The following is a 21067-nucleotide window of genomic DNA, read 5'->3' on the forward strand; positions in this document are numbered from 1 at the left end:
AGTAACTGTAAAATTCGTTATCATTAAAAAATATTATATAACTACATTACCGTTACAATTAGCAAAAAAAAGTAACGCAGTTACCAGTAAAGTTATCATAAAAATAATTCGAACTGTAACTGTTACAAGTAATGAGTTATTTCTATTCCCTAGGTCTTCTAGCCAGATAGTCTGTTTTTTAATAGCTAAGAAAAATAATTTCGGGTTGAAAGCTTCTTTTTCCAAGCACACGATGCTCTGGCACTTTCTTTGTGCAAACGTAAACACGGATCGGTCGATGACTGCGAAATAGGTACTGTCGCGTTAAAAAATACATCTCATCTCACGGGATCGTGAGACAATGGCTATGTTCCAAAATTGACTGTCGGTATAGAAAATCTGTAATGCACATAAACTGAAAATTTTCAGCGCTGGCAGTAAATTTGAAACTGTTTGGAATACAGCCAACAATACAATATATCGGATCATACTCAATGTGTATATATTATATATATATTTTATATATATATATATATCAATATAGTAACCTATATATATATATGTGTGTATATATATATATATATATATATATATATATATATATATGTATATCGGTTGCTATACACAGTATAAGGATATACAGTAGGGACAAGCAGCGTCGGCACCTTCGATCTTTTTCAAACGAGTTTTTAGGGTCCGCTATGTTTTTGATGACCAAATACTATCAATAATATCAATAATATTTGAACTACCGCTTGAACATACCAAAAAAAAAATGAGATAGAAAGTCGTAACTTTTGAGAATCTTCCACCAAATTAGTGATTAGTCAGGTACATCCACGCACAGTCACATTGCATAAAATTAATTGCTGTAATCGACTATTCAGGAAACACGGCAATGTCTCGTCGCTATGACAAGCGCAGCGATATGCCATGGCGCGATTGCAATAACGGAGAAGCTATGGATTCTCTGCTTTGATTGGGATTGGTACCATCAAAAACATGGCCGCTTATGATGCGCAAGCAAATATGCGCGGCTGAATGGAAAACGGTGTCTTGTCCCTACTGTATATCCTTATACTGTGGTTGCTATCTTTGGGTGAGTTTTTAATTCATCGATTGATATCAATCGCATGAAGCGCAAATGCATCAAAGAGTTTCTTTTATTCATCGGTTAAATTAATGTATTTTTATTTACAGCGTTGAAATTATCGCATATCCATCAGATCCATCGACTAATTTAATTGATGGACTAATGAAATTGATGAAATTTCTGATAGAACATAAGTAGAGATATATTTTTTAATTTGAAATATTAATTACGATTATTGATTAATCTTGTATTTTATGGGCACTATATGTGGAAAAATACACACACACACATACACACACACACACACACACACACACACGCGCACACGCACACGCACACGCACACGCACACGCACGCACGCACGCACGCACGCACGCACGCACGCACGCACGCACGCACGCACGCACGCACGCACGCACGCACGCACGCATACAATATTATAATTTAATAAAAAAAATGTTCGAAGATAAATCTCTTTTTCTGATTCCTTTTCTAATTCTTCATCTTCAATTACCAACAACAGTGATAGTGATATGAATTTATTATTAATTATTATTAATTAAACGTAAACGTGTTAAGCACATAAAAATTGATAATTTCTTTTCAAGAATAGTGCCTTTATATTCAAATATAGATTTTAAAGCACATTTTCGATTATCTAAATTTTTAGAAATTAAAGAATTTCAATTGAAATTTGTATAGTAGAGTGATTATAATAGCAGAAAATATGTAATATGTGAATAATATATAAAAATATATAAAATATGAGGCATCTTATTAATTATTGTTTAAAGTTTTAGTTTAAAAATTAATTTATGGCATTTATTGTAAATTGACACATTAAATTGAATTCAGTTTTGTCATTATTTTCATCAAACCGTTCTTCAAAGTAAACTATAAATTCATTCATCGGAGACGCCATGTTATCAATTGTCCGATGAAAATGTGTAGACTTATGTTAAATTAAAAAACTCACCCTCTTCCTGCCAGAGATTTCACTATTATCTTGCCGGAGATCGATTGCCTATCAAAATTGTATAAAATGTCCCGTAAGTTTTGATAAAACGCTTATATGTAGATGGAGCGGATTAAACTGACTCGAAAACTCTACCATTTAGCAATTTTCGCAATAGTTAACGAGATATTAATTTCTATTATTGTCGAATAAGACGGATAAATTCGACGCATAAGGCAATTTTAAAATATTTTTTTGAGTTCTTTATGAAATATTTTAAAGATTTTTTAAAGAATTTTTTAAAGATATCCTATATAAATCGTTTTACGCGTCGATTTTAAATATTTTGCTCATTGAGTAATTAAAAAAAATAGCGAAAATTGTAAAACAATAGAGGACTTTTTATTCAATTTAGTCCACTCTGCCTACATATGAGTTCTTTGTTAAAATTTACTGGACATCCTGCATTGTATAAATCTTGATAACTCTTTTTTTAAAGAATGCACTACAAGATACAATTTTGATACGCAATCGATCTCCGGTAAAATAGTGGAGTCTCCGACAAGAAAGTCGCAACTATGTATCAGATTGCATTCTACGAACTTGCGTCATATTCGAAAATCGCCTGTGTCATATTCGCGGAAAGCGTAATCCATTTTGGCAAGATTTGCTGGCCATGAATCACAATTGCGCGTTTTGTGTAATGGATGTAAACGAAACAAAACGAGAAAGAATAATCGTGCCGCTGTCGATCGCTGTCATTGTCACGTCTCGTGCGCACATATGTTTGCATTATAAATTCGGTGTCGACATGTTTCACCGCGAGAACCAAGCTCCGCGTTTGGCGATGCGCCAGACGACGACGACAATAACGGTGTGAATAGGTATCGCGATAATTTCGCGAAATGGTAAGCCTGTGGGCCGTTCATATCGAGATGTGTGATGCAACGAACTCGCACTGCGAACAATTATCTATACCTTTACGGTAAACATTTTTAAAACATAGTAAATTCTTTAAGATGTTCATTAGCATCATCATTAAATATTACTTGTCAATTTGTGACATTATGTACTCCAGCTTTAATTAGGACTGTGTTTCAAGTCCGACAAATAATCGTTTCAACTGAAAGTTTTGAATAATAACCTTCTTTGCTCATTTGTGTTGAATTCTTTCTTTTTTATTTTTTTAAATCTTTGTTTTGTATACTCCATATTTTGTTAATTTTATTGCTTCTGTAAGGAACAATTATGTTGTAAATCTGTATATCTTAACGATCTATCTTGAGAGGATCCTCATTTTGGAGCATTTAATAAATAATGTGGTATATATTATCTATTTATTTCTATCTCTCTCTCTCTCTCTCTCTCTCCCTCTCTTCGATTACTGTTCAGCAGTCTTCATAGATCTGATAGATCAGCAGAGATTCAGGATTAAGTGTTTGATGCATGCGTATGTTTTATATTCAGTCTACATAAAGACTATATATCATACTATTATGGCTTACTGGATTGATTGACCGCAGATGATAGAAGAGAATATCAATTTGGCTGTTTTCTATATTCAATCCTTAAGTCTCTTGGAACTACCTGGCCGATAAACTGAATTTCTGTTCGAGACCTCGAGCCACTTCTCGTGTCTTTTCTCTTGATCTTACCATTCCCATCATCTTACCAACGTTCATTTATTCATGCCGCTTTCTTAATATAGAATCCTCTTCCTAGTAGGATCAGGGCCTCTCTCTTCTTTCAAGCACGCCCTCTTCTGTCATTTGCAGCGTCGCGGGGAACGCTAGAATATCATCCTAATTCGCGTTTAAGTTTCAATATTGTTTTGCCTACATTTGCTCTTCATACAATTAACTCTATGCTTTAAGCTATTATCATCTATAAGCCCTAAATTCTGCTTACTTATCCTTACTTTACTCACTTTTACTATTACGTTTATTTTTATTTTTTATTTTTTTGTATTTTTCATTTTCATCTTTATCTCTATTGTCGTACGTAATATTATTATTCAATCATTGCTTATCTCGATATCGTTGTTAAAGTTATAATCTCCTTATTGTACTGGTTAGAGAGCTCGAACTGCCTAGAACTGCAATAAACGCTCAATCAATCAATCAATCAGTCTCTTTCACACTTTCTCTCTTTCTCTCTTTTTCTTTTTTTCAATATCTCTTTCTTTCGAGAGGATTGCGGAATTGCAACAGGAAGAAGCGAAATCGAGAAATAGTAGACTTTGAATAAAATAGGTGTTAATGGATATATGGTGAACGCGATGCGAAAGCGCGTAATTAGAACACTGGGGAGTTAGTTACGTCACGAAGCGTTTCTGCGGATGGAATACGCCCGGGGGTGAAGGTCTTCAGGGATCGGAAAAGTGTCGTCTTCCTATTAATGTAATACAGTTTTATTCGTGTTGATTCGCGTGTCCGTGAATCAGATACTTACACGGAATATCTTGCTTCTACAAAACATTCCATAACTTCAAGCAGGGCATTAATAATTCGTTACTCGATTAGTGCTCCAACTAGTCCATTCGTTTACTTTTCTCTCAACTTTACGTCGATATATCTGCTAACACTTTACGCGACTCTTGTTACTTCATTTACAGATCCTCCCTTGCAGAATGACAAATATACTTTTCCCCTTGTATTTTCTCTCTCTCCTCCTCTTTCTTTGTTTTTCTTTTTTTCTGCATCGCAAATGTCTATTTTTTCCAGCGTTTTTTCTGTCTCATTTTTATGTATTGTAAAAGAAAGAAAAAAAGAAATCAGTCGATTTGTCACGAGAGAGACCGGAGGAGAGTTGCGAGAAATTAACTTCGACTTAATTTTCATCCTTTTTCTGGAGAGTGATAGTAATAGTAGTAGTAGCAGTAGTAGTAGTAGTAGTAGTAGTAGTAGTAGTAGTAGTAGTAGTAGTAGCAGTAGTAGTGGTGATGGTGTATTTCTCTATGACGAAGCGTGTTTCTCGTGGACTTTGTCGCAGCACACATACGTGGCTCATACAGTAGTACATAGTGCACACTGCAACTCTCTTGTGTCCTCGTGTGTACTTTGCGTTTGCGTTCTGCAAAGGGTATGGGAGATGGTTTTATTGATCGTGGAGCAGGAAACGCTTTTGCGGCGCCGCGCATTGTGATCGTAAAATGAAGGAGCATCCACGGAGTCAACCTTGAGATTTTTCTCGAGATACAGAGGGGACACGCGAGTTCTCGCGAACTGATTCTCGCTCCGGGTCATTGGTATCGATTCTCGGTGGTGTTTTTAATAACAGACACTACGTTTAAATTATCGGACGTACAGTAATTCCCTGCGGTCGATGCGGAAGAAAGAAGACGAAGAGATTTGTATTTCGCTGACAGTGAATGACTGTCTCATAGTGACGCGAAATAAGACGCGAGGTCTTCTCGATTGTATTACGAGAAAATCTGTTTTTATTCTAGCGACTTTTTCCTACTTTATATCCTCGCAAGTCAGATATCAAATCGAGTTGGAACCATAACTAATTCTTTACAGATTGTACCAAAAGGCATGGAGGGGCGTTGCATTAGTCTACAAAAAGAGTATCCGATTATATATTTACTGCACGACATGCCCTTTTACGAGGAACGTGTTTCATTACACGTATAAATAAAACACGTAAAAAATGACACACGATAAAAATGTATAAAAATGATTAGTTAAATCAACTCGAATTGAAGTAAACCAACTCAATCTTAGAGCGTTAAATATGACATAACTGTCGGATTGTGTCAAGAAATATTTTAACCTTTAATATTTATTTTGTATCTAATAAACATTGAATTTAGTTTTCTAAAATATTTATTCCCTTACGAAAAAATACACCGAAGGCGTTAGCGGCCGTCACTTAAATTAAATGTTAACTTCCAAATAAACTTTCATCTTGAAGATTAACACTTAATTTGAGTGTTATTTCGGACCGCCACTGCCTAGTTCGGTTTTTTTTTGTAAGGGTTAAATTAACTAAACTATTATCCAGTGAGAAATAATAATGAAATCGATGTCGAGTCGATTTGATGATTTCGACGTCGAATCGACATCGAATTGATTAATTAGTAGTCTCCCTGAAAAAAATGATTATCGCCATGATGTAGAAGTGCATAAAAATGATTTAAATGATTTAAACATTTCCGCTTTATACAGATGATGTTGAATCTCTCTTACGAATACACGCGTCATCTGTTGATAACTATGCAAAACACTCTCTCGTTCTAAACTAAAATGTTCAATCAATAACTTATTAAGTTCCTGTTACTTTTATATCGGTTACTTTTACGTTACATTTATTTTCATTTATTATCAATAATGATTAGGGGGGGGGAGTTGGTCACGAGTGGTTGTAGTGTACAAAAATTACCCTTGATTCAGATTACCTTTAAATGACCTCGTATTACTTAAGATTACCTAATTATTTCAGATTATCAAATACTACCTCACATTATCCAAGATTATCTTAGAGTATTTAAAATGTCATATTTTCTAAGATTACCCGAGATTTTTCGAAATTTACTTTGCTCATCTAAGATTATCTTATATCAAGTACATATAGTATTATTTCTTCAGATCACTCTAGAATATCACTATGATAAGTATCTTCGAGAATATCGATTTTAGATTTCCACTGCTAAAGAAAAAAAATGCAATTTTACAAAACAAATATTTATTGCAGGAACACAAAAATATAAAAATTTTACAAACAGAATACATATTATATGTATACAGGGTGTTCGGAAATTCAATCGACCATATTCGAGGCAGGTAGAGCGGATTAAACTGAGTCGAAAAGTTCTCTACTATTTTGTAATTTTTGCAATAGTTAACAAAATATTAATTACTAAAAATTGCTGAATATTGGTTTTCAATAATTTTTTTCTCAAATACTATCAACTTTACAGAAAAACTGTAATAGACAAAAATTGTTTATTTTCTTCTCATAAAGTTCTGGGATTTTTTTATAGAATTTTTTCAGAATTTCTTATTTTCTCATGTTAGTAAAAGAGTTAGTTGCCAATAAGAAAATGCAGTACTAAAAAGTTGATAAAAAATTCTGAAAAAATTCTAAGAATTCTATTCAATATTCGGCAATTTTTAATATCTTGTTAACTATTGCTAAAATTGCAAAATGGTAAAAGACTTTTCGATTCAGTTTAGCCACTCTACCTGTCCACGAGTGCAGTTGGTTGAATTTCCGAACAACCTGTAGAGATAGTAACAAGTTTTGACTATTCGTAACATTTGAGATTTTTTAATAACAATACAACAATACAACTAACAAAACAATATTCAATTGAATATAAATATATAATAAGTATTTTATAAAATAAAAAATATTTTTAAAAAACATCAATAATAACACAGACTCTTTGTCAAACAATATCACAACTTATTGTTAGTGTTAAATTAAAAATTTTGCTAAGATTTATTTGATCGATCTGTTAAAACAGTGCTCGGCACTAGATGTACATTTTGAGCTAATTCCTGTGGGCGACGCCTACTGTCCCCCCATTACCGCTCTTGATTCGTTGGCTTTGCCATGTACGTGACGCTTTGGCTCAGGAGCGTCCCTATATTATACAGAGTATTCAAGAGATAAAAATTGTTTAATTTTTTCTTATAGAGAGAATTTTTTCAGAATTTTGATCAACTTTTTAGCATTGTATTTTTATATATATATATATTGGCAACTATTAGGTCATTTAAAAAGTATCCGCGGTTTTTGTTCAATTTTTGAATGAAAAAACCGCGGATACTTTTTAAATGACCCAATATTTTTACCAATATGAGAAAATGCGATACTAAAAATTCTGAATAAATTTTCAGAATCTATAAAAAGAAAATAAACAATTTTTGTCACTTGTTGTTTTTCTGTAAAGTTGATAGTACTTAAGTAAACAATTATTGAAAATCAATATTCGATGATTTTTAGTAATTTATATCTTGTTTAACTATTGCGAAAATTGCAAAATGGTACAGAACTTTTTGATTCAGTTTAGTCCGTGCTCTACCAGCACACGAAATATTTGACGATTATTCTAGGACACCCTATATACATGTCAGGATCATATTTTTTGCCGATTCAATTATCATTAAAGAACATCTTTCTTGCTAAATTATATTATTTTTTTTTAAATGATGCTTACCAAAAGTTGTAGATAAGGATGCATTTCGTAATTTTTAAACGCTTGTGTATTCGTACTCTGAAAGAGAAAGCATTATAAGATGTGGTACCCCGAAAACTTAACGTTAACAATTCTTAGATTATAAAGAAGCCATACAAACTCAATTTTTTTACGTCAAAAATTGATTGAAAATATATATTATTGTAAAAAGATACAAAAGGCTCGTTTATGACGTTCAGTAACTTCAAAAATCGAAGATTACTTTAGATTTATTCCTCAGATTATTTGAGATTATTTTAAGAATACCTAGAATTACCTACAGATTATTTGATATTATCTTTAGATTAGGATTTTAGTTAGGGTTTCCTATTAGATTACTCAAGATTACCTGCTAAAGATTATATAGACTTACCAAAAATTACCTTGGTTTACTTAAAATTTCGTTGGATTGCCGCTGAATTACCTAGCCCTTGTAGAAAAATTACCCTCGTGGCCAACCCCTCGTGATTTAATCAACTTTGTAAATATGCTTATGATTGTGCCGCTCCATCATTGAATTTATACGTAATTAATTAATTAATTAGTTCAATGTACTTTTCTCTAGATTTATTTGATCTTCTATGCAGAATTATTATAGCATATGCAGTTCAAATCACCCTTCTTGTAATTGAATGAATCTCTAATATTAATACATTTAACTACAAATCAATTAACCTTTGATTTCGACTAAATTTTAGAGTACATTGTACTATGTTGAAGTTATTCATGTGTTATATTTGATTATTCTTTTTTATTGATTCGAGTTCACCTCAAAGTGCATTCCTAAAACTTAGTCCTTTACACTTTGAGTTTTTTTAATAGTGTACGACATAGTGTAAGACGTAAGCATTTCGTGATGACTTTGATCATATACATTTGTACGTGAAGGAGCTTGGAGAAAAGAAAAAAAAAAGAATTCAAATGAATACAATGAATAAGTGAAGAACACAGAAGTCATATGATATCAGAAGGACATGCATTATCATAACTATATTTACACTGAAAAAAATGTTTGGTTGATAATAAATAAACCAGAAGATTCTGAAATCAATCAGAATTTCGATTATCTCAACTAGAATTTTAATAGATTTAATCAGAAAAGTTTTATTCTGCGAGACATAACAATTTTTCATCATCTGAATCACGTATGTACACATCTCTTTCTTTGTCTTTCGCTTTTGATTTCCGCAAGAAACGTTTACTTTCTGCTTATATTTTTACCTGTAATCGAAAAAAACATGAAGGAGACAAAAGGATTAATAAGGGAACGTTTTTGGATGTAAAGAATTGATCTTGATGAAGCTTGGTGATCATATTGAGGAATCAAAACTAAGTGTAACGTATATTTTATTTTTTGTCCAAATTGCTTTTCTTGACCACTAGAGAGCGCTGAACTTTTATTCAGGTATTAATCAATATTGCATGAAATGCTTCCTAAAAAAAATTAAAAACTTTTTCAAAATTGATTAAATAAAACAAATAAGATCATCAAAGTGTCCTTGAGTGATCTTCAAAAGAAACGAATTGCAAATAATGAGAAATAATTCATTTATTACTATTTATTATTATTTTTCTATTAAATATTCATTTTTTATGACGCAGAATCATTACAATAATGGATTCTGTGAAAAAATTCTTTGAAACACATAGGTTTTGTACATCACGCACATAATATAATATTGAGTCATCTAAAAAGTATCCGCGGTTTTTTGTCACTAGATATGTTGACCATCAACACTATCTAGTGACAAAAAACCGCGGATACTTTTTAGATGACCCAATATAAATGAAATCTCTTTACATAACACACGACAGACAATGTATGTGAAACAAAATTCAGCAGGATTCTCAAAATCTGGTGGTCAATTCTCTAACTATCCGGATTTATATCAGGCATACTTCAATAAATTAGAGAACAGCAAAAAGAGTTGGTTATGAATTAATGATTGTAGCTTGATCATATTGTTTTTCAAGTGGAGATTGATATTATAATTATTCAATCTATTAGGTCTTCTCGCGAGGTTCTTTCAACATCGAAAGTCATATACGTTCAACGTATTTGTGCCTTTTGGAATCATAAGATGAACAAGTTTCTTACCCTCGGAGGATGAAAACCTCGGCGATAACCCGCAAATTTTTTGATATCTTTGAAGATAATACCCATGGAAGCCTAAAAAGTTATAATACAAGTTAATTAAACATTTTTATTGCGTAAAATAAAGTGTATATGTATATATCATTGATTCAAGCAATCCCATTATCAATCAAACTCATTCTTTAAATAGATCTGAGTAATCTGGAATCTAATCTGAATAAATTTTTTTATTGAAGTAAATTTTGTCAGCGCAAAACATAAATATTCGTTGAGATAAAGTGAATTACTGTTTGATTTGTGTAAGACATGATCGAAACAAGTCAAATAACATTGGAATACCAAATTGGGCAAGAGTGTGATTATAGTGTGTTTGTTTATCATTTTAGAAGTCTTAGGTTCGAATCCCGTCAATACCGCATATGAATTATCAAAAATTGTAAAATATCTGATGCGTAGAAAAAAAAACCCCTATTATGAGATACTGAGTTTATTTTGGGTAAATGCTAGAAATTTATGAGCAGAATTAAAAAAAATAATAGATCAATTTGAAGGGAATTTAATAAGCTTTAAGATAATGTTATGTAAAATTTAATTCAAATTTTATTTTTTTTATAAATTAAAGAAATGTAAAAAGTGAGCAAATTGCAAAGTCAAACAATTATGCTCCTAATATGGAATGTTCCGAGAAATCGATAATAAAACTCAAAATATATCAGTATTGCGCGCGCAATTAAAAAACTTTATTTCTAAAATACAAATAAACACAGCCAGCACGTGCAAAATGAATGTAAATGAGGCGATGCCATTGTACCTAGCTGACTCTTCAGGTAATTGGAACCAAGCATCATAAAAACAGGCATTCGATGTTTATTTCGATTGTCTTTTTTATTATTGTACAATAACATTTATACTTCAGCAACGATTTTCACTATGACATAGAAGCATAGATTATGTTATATTAGAAATACGCTGAATACTGAATCTCATATATTACGATTTTCACGCTTTATGGTTTTACGATCATCAAATCTAACATTTATAATTAAGCAATTCAATATATCACGTATTTTTTTATTAATATAATCTTACTCTATCACCATAGAAGAATTTATTGCCAAATTTACTTATTAAATAATAAACAAGGTTTAAAAGCTCATTTCAACAAAACTTGAAGACATTCAAATTCTAAAATCTTTTTTTGCAATAACTATAGGCACGATCTAATAATGTATTTCCCACTAAATGGTTTTCAATCATCTAAGAACAATAAATTCATGGTGGAACCAATAGATAGCTTTATTAGTTTAGCAGAAATGTCGCTATTTCATTAGGCGCTTATCTCATGATAAGTTTTCTTCTAATCACAAATTGGAATGGGAACAGTTATTATTGTCATTATATTTTATAATAATCATTTGACAATGATATTACAGTTTTTTATGTGGTAACAATAACTAACTAAAAGCTAAGACTAGGAAAATTAGTTTTGAAAGATAACTTGTCACCATGCATTATTTATTAAAAAAAGTAACTCGTTGTAACGCGTCGACTCGTTACTTTTATTCTTTATTTTAACTCGTTACAAGTAGTGGGTTACTTTTTCAATAAACAATGCGCGATGGTGACAAGTTACTTTTAAAAAATGATTTCTTCTCAAACTTTTAATTTGTCATTATTACCATCATAAAAAATTGCAAAATCGTTATCAAATCGTTATTATAAAAAGTAACGATAAAAATGAGTGTTACTCATTTTTCATCCCGTAATTAATAAATTGTAAAACTACAATAGAAATTAATTCTACATAAAAATAATTAAAAAACTGAGAACTGTATATTAAAAATGAAAAAAATTTTGGGTGTAGGTTTCCGAATGAATTCCTGCTCACGATTGATCTGAAATTTTACGTATAAGTTGTTTTTGATGTAAGAAATAAAAAACATAGTCTTATCTTCGGGAAATGAAAAAAAATTTTTTATATGACAAAATTTATCGACTAAAATCTGGATTAAGGGGATATTGGAGCGACGGTCGAATTCGATCGATATCGAAAGAACAGATTTTTAATTCCAAATAAAACATTACGTACATTAAGTAAACCATTAAGTAAAACATTACGTAAAACATTTCTCTGTCATATCTTACATCGCATGAATGCGAAGTTATGTATATCGTACTTTTCCTGTCATTTCTCTTGTAAGCTTCAAAATCATAATTTGAAAGTTTCATGATATTCTTATAAATTATTCAAATGTGGGAAAATGCTTTTTATTTGAATATATAGTTGAATTCATTTTTATATATGAAGAAACTTACATGATAAATAGAAAACTGTAATTTACAATTTTTGGGGGATTTTCATACAGGTTTGTACTTTCCCAAAACTATTTGCGTTTTTTCTTTTATTCTAGAGAAGAATTTTTTATTCTGTATAAGGAAAATGAAATGGTTGGAAAAATACGGAAGGAGCTTTACATCGATAACTCTAGCATCCCCTTAACGAAATACGACTTTCCACGCGAAGGGAATTCCATTCCATCTTCCCTCCTACTAGGGGCGCACGTCTTTTCATGCGAAGCGAGTTTCATCCCATTTCCTCTCCTGCCAAGGAGCGTCCGAGTTCATAGGCAACAGTTTCCAATTAACAAAAAATATTTCTAATCTTAGCCTTTTGGAAGATGACATACTGTTATCGTTAGATGTATTGTCTTTATTCACGAATGACCCGATCTGGTAATAGAGAGTATCAATAAAAGATAAGAATTCATCAGAAATAATACGGTGACCCCTAAAGATGAATTTATTAGAGCACTAAAATTAGTAGAAAATTATTAGATTCCACCTTTTTTATGCTTAACAAATTTTCCAAACAAACTTTCAATGCGCTAATGGATTTACCATTTATTATCTCCCATTGTATCCGATATAATGATGCAAGATTTAGAAGAAATTTCTCTCAGTAAATTATCAATAGCACCATCCTTTTATGTAAGATATATGGATGTTGTTGCCACAGTCATTAACAAAAATCATATAGATGAGCTGTTTAGAATATTTAATGAATATCGTCCTAGATTGAAATTTATCATTGAAAAAGGTAACAACTCTTTAAATTTCTTGGAGGTGATATCTATAATTAAGGATACAACAGAAAACAATGTACTCACATGATACATATGATTTATACTATAAATCGATCTTCTCTGGTTGCTATTTAAATTATTTTTTTCAACATCCATTGAGTCAGAAGCTGGGTGTGGTGGTGAACTTGGTAGATAGAGTTCTTCTATTACCTCATCATAGATTTCATAAGAAAAATTTCGATAAAATCATCAAAATCTTACTAAGTAATAGATTAATCCGTTAGGATTAATTTTCAACACTATTAGGAAACAATTACATAAAAAATTCGAACAAATTAACCAACAATTCTGATAATATCAACAAAAATAAACATAACGTCAACAGGTATTTTGTTGTATTTTTTCTGTACTTTTATTTTATTGTACTTTTATCCAAGATATCGGAAAAAATAAAAAGATTTTTTAAGAAGTTCCCAACTTTAGTATGGCATGCAAAGGTGTTATAACAATTTATGGAAATTCATTAAAGTACTTAAGGACAAACTTCCTGTTTTGTCTTATGGCTCCTGCATATAGAACGCAGCAACGCGGAAATTGGCGCGACAGCCAATCAACATCTCGCTTACTCAGAAGTAATAGATATATAATTTTCACCGCGCGATAAAAGCCAACTTTTGCCGCGCGATGGAAGTAGTATTACATCATTTTTAGAAGTTTTTAAAAATGGGACCGATTTGAGAACATAGAATTATAGGCTAGTGCAACAATTTCCTCCGCGCGGTAAGCATTGCCGCGTTTTGTGTCACAGGAGCCATTAGTTTCTTAGTATATTTCCTGAATTTGGTTTTTCAATCTCATTTTTTGACGGGTCACAGTACCAATTAGCGTATCAATTTAGCTTTAGAGCCTCTTTGGAGAGAGGCTCGCTTATGTTTTTGCATTTGATAATGATTTGCATTCTTAGAACAGAGCTCAAATCGGGCACCGCGGACTCTTAATCCCCTCGCTCGTGCTTGTCCACCACCATGGGTCCAACGCTTCTCTATTCGTGGTTGTGTACCGGCGCGGTGACGCGGCGTATCATTTCGTATAGCAATCATCGTATAGCGCGATTTCATTGAAAGATACGTATACCGAGAAAGAGATAAAAGTAAAAGAAGCTATATTTATAACTTATTTTATTTTCGTTTGGGATCTCTATTAATCCTGAGAGTTATATTTATATATTTGCATACTTGCTTGCGACGGCTCTAAACGCGTGTGGCGGGAAGACTGAAAGCGTTGGAAGGTGTAAAATTGAGAGGGATCTGCTTACCATTGAAATCTTGATGGGGACACGATAACGACCTTTTGGAAGGATGTGCTTTAGAGTTTGTCAACACTCGAAGGGACCTACAGTTTAACGCCGAATCCGAACGGCGAACGCGAAAAATCGCATATATAGGACGCAAGTGGGATCGAACCCGAATCCATAGATCACGAGTCAATCGCAAAGAACGGCGAGCCACTCGGCGTCCCTTCCTGTTTTGGTACATATTAATGTAGTGTATAGTTTAAAAATAGTATAGAGGATTGTAACGCGTCCTATGTGGGACAAACGAGCAGGCTTTAAAAATGAGGATTAATGAGCAGAGGAGATATATTAATTGGACACACACAGAGATCGGTGATGACAGAGCATAGACTGGAGAATTCACATGAGAATTCATTAACTGAGACAATATCAAGATACTACATAAAGAACATATTTTACAAAAAAGACTAATCTCAGAAGTGATACATATACACAAAGAGATGAATGGTCTTAATTTACAGAACGATATGGAAGTAGAGCCTACATATTTTTATTTATTATGATTTGTTTCGTGCTTTCCAATAGTCTTGACATACACTGAGTGCAAAAAGTATTTGTACAGAGAAAATATTTTTTAAAAAACTCTTTATTTTTAAAAAGTAAATATTATCCAGCGAGAAATGAGTCGAGATGAGACATCATCGAATTGATGTCGATACAATGATTTCAACACCAATTGATGTCGACGTTTAATTGACGATCATTTCTTGCTGAGAAATTAACAATTTATATTTATATAAAGAATAAAATAGACTATATGTTTCTTAAAATTATATATACTAAAAAGATGTGTATTAATTATAGGAAATATATCATCTGAAAAGTAAGCGAAAATTAAAAATTATATTGTTTGGATGCTCAAAAAGTATTCGTCGAGAAATTTAGCTTCTATAAAATTAAGAATATGTGCAAAGCTCGTTTGTTTATGTTAGAACAAAGTGTATGTATTGTATAAAATAAAATTGCTAATTAATGTTTATTTTCTACAAATAAGATTTTTTTAATAAAAAATTTTTTTGTACAAATATTTTTTACTTACTGTAGGTTAATTTCTGTATTATTGTCTCATTACACATTTAGCTTTTGTTCTGACTAAAGATATAAAATTATCGTTAAATTTAATTTGACAATTATTTACGATAAAATTACAGTAAAATAATAATTTTAATAAAATTTGTTGTTTTTTTATAGTTTTTATTCACAAATAGGTTTTATTTATGTGTTTTTCACGTTAATGCTTGTTTGCGACGGCTCTAAATGCGTGTGGCGGGAAGACTGAAAGCTATAAAAGAATATTCTTTTAATATTTTTATCGAAAATATAAATCGCTGATAAAATAAGAAATTGTTCACTAATCATTAAATCTAAACGTAAAATCTAATCGATGCTAAAATATGTTTTCAATATATGGTTTCCTAGAAATTTGATACAATGACTAAAAAAATAGAAAGCGATGCAAATTAAAAATTCTAATATTTTTTTTTCATTCGTGTAGGGTGTGGATAATTTAAGCAGTGGCGTATCGCGACGTGAAATCAATTTTATCATATAATATTATTAGGAGAATTACATTTTTTTTGCATTTTGAGGCAAAATTGCCATAAAAGTTTTGTTTGCGGGAAGTTGTCCGAAATGATGTATTATTCAACATACTAAAAGTCCTAACTATCATCGGACTTGGAAAACTTTCTAGCCTCAAAAAATTGATAAAAAATTGATAAAAAATGCGGTTTTTTAAAAATATTTAAGAAAGTATTCATTTTATCGAAATAAAGGACATTATCAAAAAGAAAGCTGATAAAATTACGAACAATTTCATGTTTTATTGAAGATTGTACGATCAATATTTTCCGTAACAGAATTTTTTAAAGAATGTTGTATTTTTGGTCATTTCGAGAATAAAGCGATTTTTCACACTTTTTTTGTAAATATCTCAGACCTGGATGCTTTTATGTACAAAATACTTGTTTTAAAAATTGAAGGTTATTGAATTTCCTACAAAATCATTTTTTATTCGTCCTTGTACGATCAATAGTTTCCGAGATTTTAAGAACGTTTCTCTTTATTTTTGAATAAAACTTTTTTTTAAAGTTTTATGTAAATATCTCGGATTTAGCTACTTCTATCTATACTTTATCAAATCGAAAGATTTTTAAATTCCCTATAAAATTATTTTTTATTGATCCTTATACAACAAATAGAGATATAAATAAATTTCAATGAACAACTTGCTTGTGACTTATCATATGTAGAAAATGCACAGTTTTAAAAGGTTATGGAATTAGCTTGAAAATGATTTTTTGTTCAACCTCGTACGACCAATAGTTCTCGAAATACAGCGTTTCAAAAATATTATGAGACGCTCAATTTACATTCAAATATGAGTTTATTTATGATGAGTTTATTTATAAGTATATAATTGAAAATAATTGGAAAAAATAATATTCGCATTTTTCTCAAAGTTTACACGTATTTACATTCTAGTTGTGTATCTAAAATTTATTTTTGGAAAAACAACTTTGAGAAAAGTTGCTTTTTTCAACATTTTTGAAAAAAATTTATTCTCCGTAACTTTTTTATAAATATCTCACTTTTTAAAGGATTTATGTCAAAAATAAAATATACCAAATTAAAACTTATAAAATTTTCTATAAAATATTTTTTTCTTTCTCCGTCAATTTTTGTGCAAGATACAATTGTTTGAAAAAAAAGTTTTTAGCGACGATTTTTTGACTGAAAATTAAGTCCACAACTTGTGTAAAAACGGTATATTTGAAAAAATGTTAGAATGAAGGCACTTTTTGATCTCTTCGAATTTGGCGTTTGATTTATATTTTTAGGACTAATAGTTTCGGAAATACTTATAACTTCGACAGGTACGATGTTATTCAGACTGCTAATAACTCTGATAGTGTAACTCTGATTGGTGCAAAGGCAAAGTAAAGTGTGATACAGGGTATTTCACGAGAAAGGATCAATATCTTGGGAGGTAATAGTATCGATCATTTTAAGCAGAAATGTTTACATGAACATGTGTCCTATTTCGAAGAGTTAGTTTCCGAGATAGGGCGAATTCGGCGTGCAATTGCCTCTGGGCCTGCTGCGCAAAATTGTTGGTAAAAAAGAAACACTACATATTTTTTAAAATAATTTATTGTTCAACTGATATATTTTTAAAGTTTATAATAAATTTTCAAAAATTTCATTAACACAATGCATTTTTCAACTCTTGTAAGAACATGACGTGTTGCTTGCCTAAGCACATCGCATTCTTTTATACAGGCAGTAACATGCCTTATCTGAGCGAGCAATTCGTCTCGTGTATTTATTTTTCTTTTGTACACTTCATCCAACCCCAAATAAAAATCTAACGGAATAAGGTCTGGAGATCTTGGTGGTCAATAAATCGCACTGCTATGATCAATCCATTGATTAGAGAAAGTGATGAGATGTTGTATCATAAATTGGGTATGATGAGGAGTCATGTTGAAGGTACATATTACACCGTAGTGTAAGGAATGTGTAGTCAAAGGAATGTTCTCTAGTTGTTCTGGTAATGTATTTTACAGAAATTCCAGGTAATTTTGTCCTGTCATATGATCTTCTAAAATAACTGGACCTATCAACATGTCATCGATCATATCACATGACACATTGTTAGAGAAACGTACTTGAAAATTTGTTTCCGTAATACAATGTGAATGAGTGATGATTGTATGTTATTGTATGTTATTGATGTATGTTGTTTATTCCCCGTTACGCGTAAATGTAGCTTCACCAGTGAATAATATAAAAGGAAGCAATTGACGATTGGTACATCCACCAATGACAAAATTCTACGCATAGCATTGTTTCCTCTGTGAAGATTTTGGACACGCTGTAGATGAAATGGATACAAGTTCATATAGTATTCGCCATACACGTGTATGTTGTATACCGAGATGTGTAGCAATTCTTCGCATGCTAATACTCGGACTACGCTGTATCATTTGAATAATGTTTTCCTCTTCGTTCACATTTCGCTGATATCCTCATTCAGATATATTGGATCATCTAAAAAGTATCCGCGGTTTTTTGTCACTAGATGGTATTGATGGTCATATATCGGGCAACACTAATCCGATTGTGTCAAACGAACGCGCGTCTGAAAGATGACATTTTAGGTTACATTTTTTGTAAACAAAGTTTGGTGATTCATCAATCGTGTCAATCGTGTTATATTGATTTGAAAATGAGTGAAATAACTGAAGAAATACGTTATGTGATGCTTTTTTACTACAAAAAAGGCAAAAACGCAGCACAAACATGCAGACAAATTTGTGAAGTTTACGACGCGGATGCTGTAAGTGAACGCAGAACGCAGGAGTGGTTTGTTCGATTTCGTTCTGGAAATTTTGATGTCAAAGATCGATCTCGCTCTGGTCGGCCAGTCACTGAAAAAGTCGATGAAATTTTGCAACTGGTCAAGCAAGACCGACATGTGAGCTGTCAGGAGATAGCCAATACACTAAGAATCAACCATATGACAGTTTGGAATCATTTGAAAAAGGCTGGCTACGCAAAAAAACTCGATGTTTGGGTGCTACATGAATTAACGCAAAGAAATTTTATTGATCGAATTTCCATCAGCGAAACACTACTAAAACGATTAATTCAGAGCTCTACTGTTCACAACTGGATAGATTACAGGAAGCGATTAAGGAAAAACGACCAGAATTCATTAACAGAAAATGTGTTGTCTTCCATCATGACAACGCCAGACCACACACATCTTTGATGACGCGCCAAAAATTGAGGGAGCTTGGTTGGGAAGTTTTGATGCATCCACCGTATAGCCCTGACTACCATTTGTTTCGATCTCTGCAGAACTCTCTTGATGGAAAAACATTGGCCGACAAAAGAGCTGCCGAAAATCATTTGAAAAAGTTTTTCGCCGATAAATCACAAAAGTTCTACACGGATGGAATTATGAAATTACCCGAAAAATGGCAAAAGGTTATAGATAATAATGGCCAATATATACTTGATTAAAATTGATTTTCAATAAAGAAAAATTTCATTCAAAAATTGAACAAGTAACCGCGGATATTTTTTAGTTGACCCAATAATATGAACACTGGGTACCACTTTCACGTAATCTATTGAAAATCTTAAAAAACACTCTCCGGAATTCTGCGTAGAAAAGCGTCGATATTCTCTAAGCAGCAGAGGCACTACCATCGCAGAAGCCGTAAACATACAGCATATCTGCATATTCGACATGTGAATATGTGCGGCATTTTTAACAATGCTTCTAACGTTACAATCAACATTGACTGTTAATTGTAACATTGTAAATGCTTAATAGGTCACAGCGAAAACAGAAAATAAACAGCGACGCCAAAAGAAGTAAATGAACCAAAAGAAGTGGCATATTGCCAAATTCATCCTATCTCGGAAACCGTTCGAAATAGGACACATGTTCATATGAACATTTTTGCTTAAAATGATCGATACTATCACTTCCCAAGATATTGACTCTTCTTCATGAAGAGTATATACTCCTGTATATATCTTTTTTTCATTCTATCTTAATCAATGAAAATGAGAACATTAACTCTCAGTACATAACCCAAAAAAATTCTTGTGCGTACTCAACTGATTCTAATCCGAAATTTTCTTTTGCTTGTATATATCTTTTGTGCTATAACTTTTTCGTCTTTCTTGCTCAAAAATTCTTGTTTTTCAGTCTTTAAACGGTCAATTAAAAAAAAATTAATTGAAATTAATACATTACAACTCGAGATATTGTACATACAAGCAAAAGAAAATGTCGTTAGAAGTATCTGTTGTGTATGTACTGGGATTTTTTTGGGTTGTGTATTGAGAGTTAATGTTCGCATTTTCATTGATTAAGGTATGAGAACAAAAAAATATATATCACACTTTATTTAGCCTCTGCGACACCAACCAGTCACTATCAGAATTAGCAGTCTGAATAAGACCATACTTGTCAAAGTTGTATTTTCGAAACTATTGGTCCTAAAAATATGAACCAAACGCTAAATTATTAGGGAATACTATCAATTAAGAGAACAGAAAGTGTCGTTATCCTAACATTTTTCCAAATGTTGGGAACACCGTCTTTACACAAGTTGTGGACCATAATTTTCAGTCAAAAAATCGTCGCAGAAAATTTTTTCTTCAAACAATTGTATCTTGCATGATAAAAATTAATGGAGAGAGAAGAAAAAAAAACATTTTATAGGAAATTTTATAAGTTTTAATTTGGTATATTTTATTTTTGACGTAAATCTTTTAAAAATTGAGATATTTATAAAAAAG

At 31.7% G+C, this 21067-nt stretch overlaps 2 protein-coding genes and 1 long non-coding RNA gene across 4 annotated transcripts in view; 2 read left to right on the top strand and 1 right to left on the bottom strand.

The window, feature by feature from the left end:
- The window catches only part of LOC105144014 (uncharacterized), a 106978-nt gene that overhangs the window by 2236 nt on the left and 83675 nt on the right, over positions 1 to 21067 (top strand). The gene's annotated exons all lie outside the window — the stretch shown is intronic.
- Positions 1 to 21067, top strand: part of LOC105144001 (uncharacterized) — a 171652-nt gene that overhangs the window by 2235 nt on the left and 148350 nt on the right. The window lies entirely within an intron of this gene.
- Positions 867 to 21067, bottom strand: part of LOC105143998 (uncharacterized) — an 80226-nt gene continuing 60025 nt past the window's right edge. Inside the window, exons 3-4 of the long non-coding RNA XR_015545573.1 lie at positions 8194 to 10381; positions 867 to 7617 (exon numbers count right to left, since the gene is read on the bottom strand). This is a non-coding gene — a long non-coding RNA (uncharacterized LOC105143998). The remainder of the gene's footprint in view (positions 7618 to 8193; positions 10382 to 21067) is intronic.

The sequence above is a fragment of the Acromyrmex echinatior genome, chromosome 7, assembly GCF_024713525.1.
Source record: "Acromyrmex echinatior isolate Ae372 chromosome 7, ASM2471352v2, whole genome shotgun sequence".
Taxonomy (NCBI): Eukaryota; Metazoa; Arthropoda; class Insecta; order Hymenoptera; family Formicidae; genus Acromyrmex; species Acromyrmex echinatior.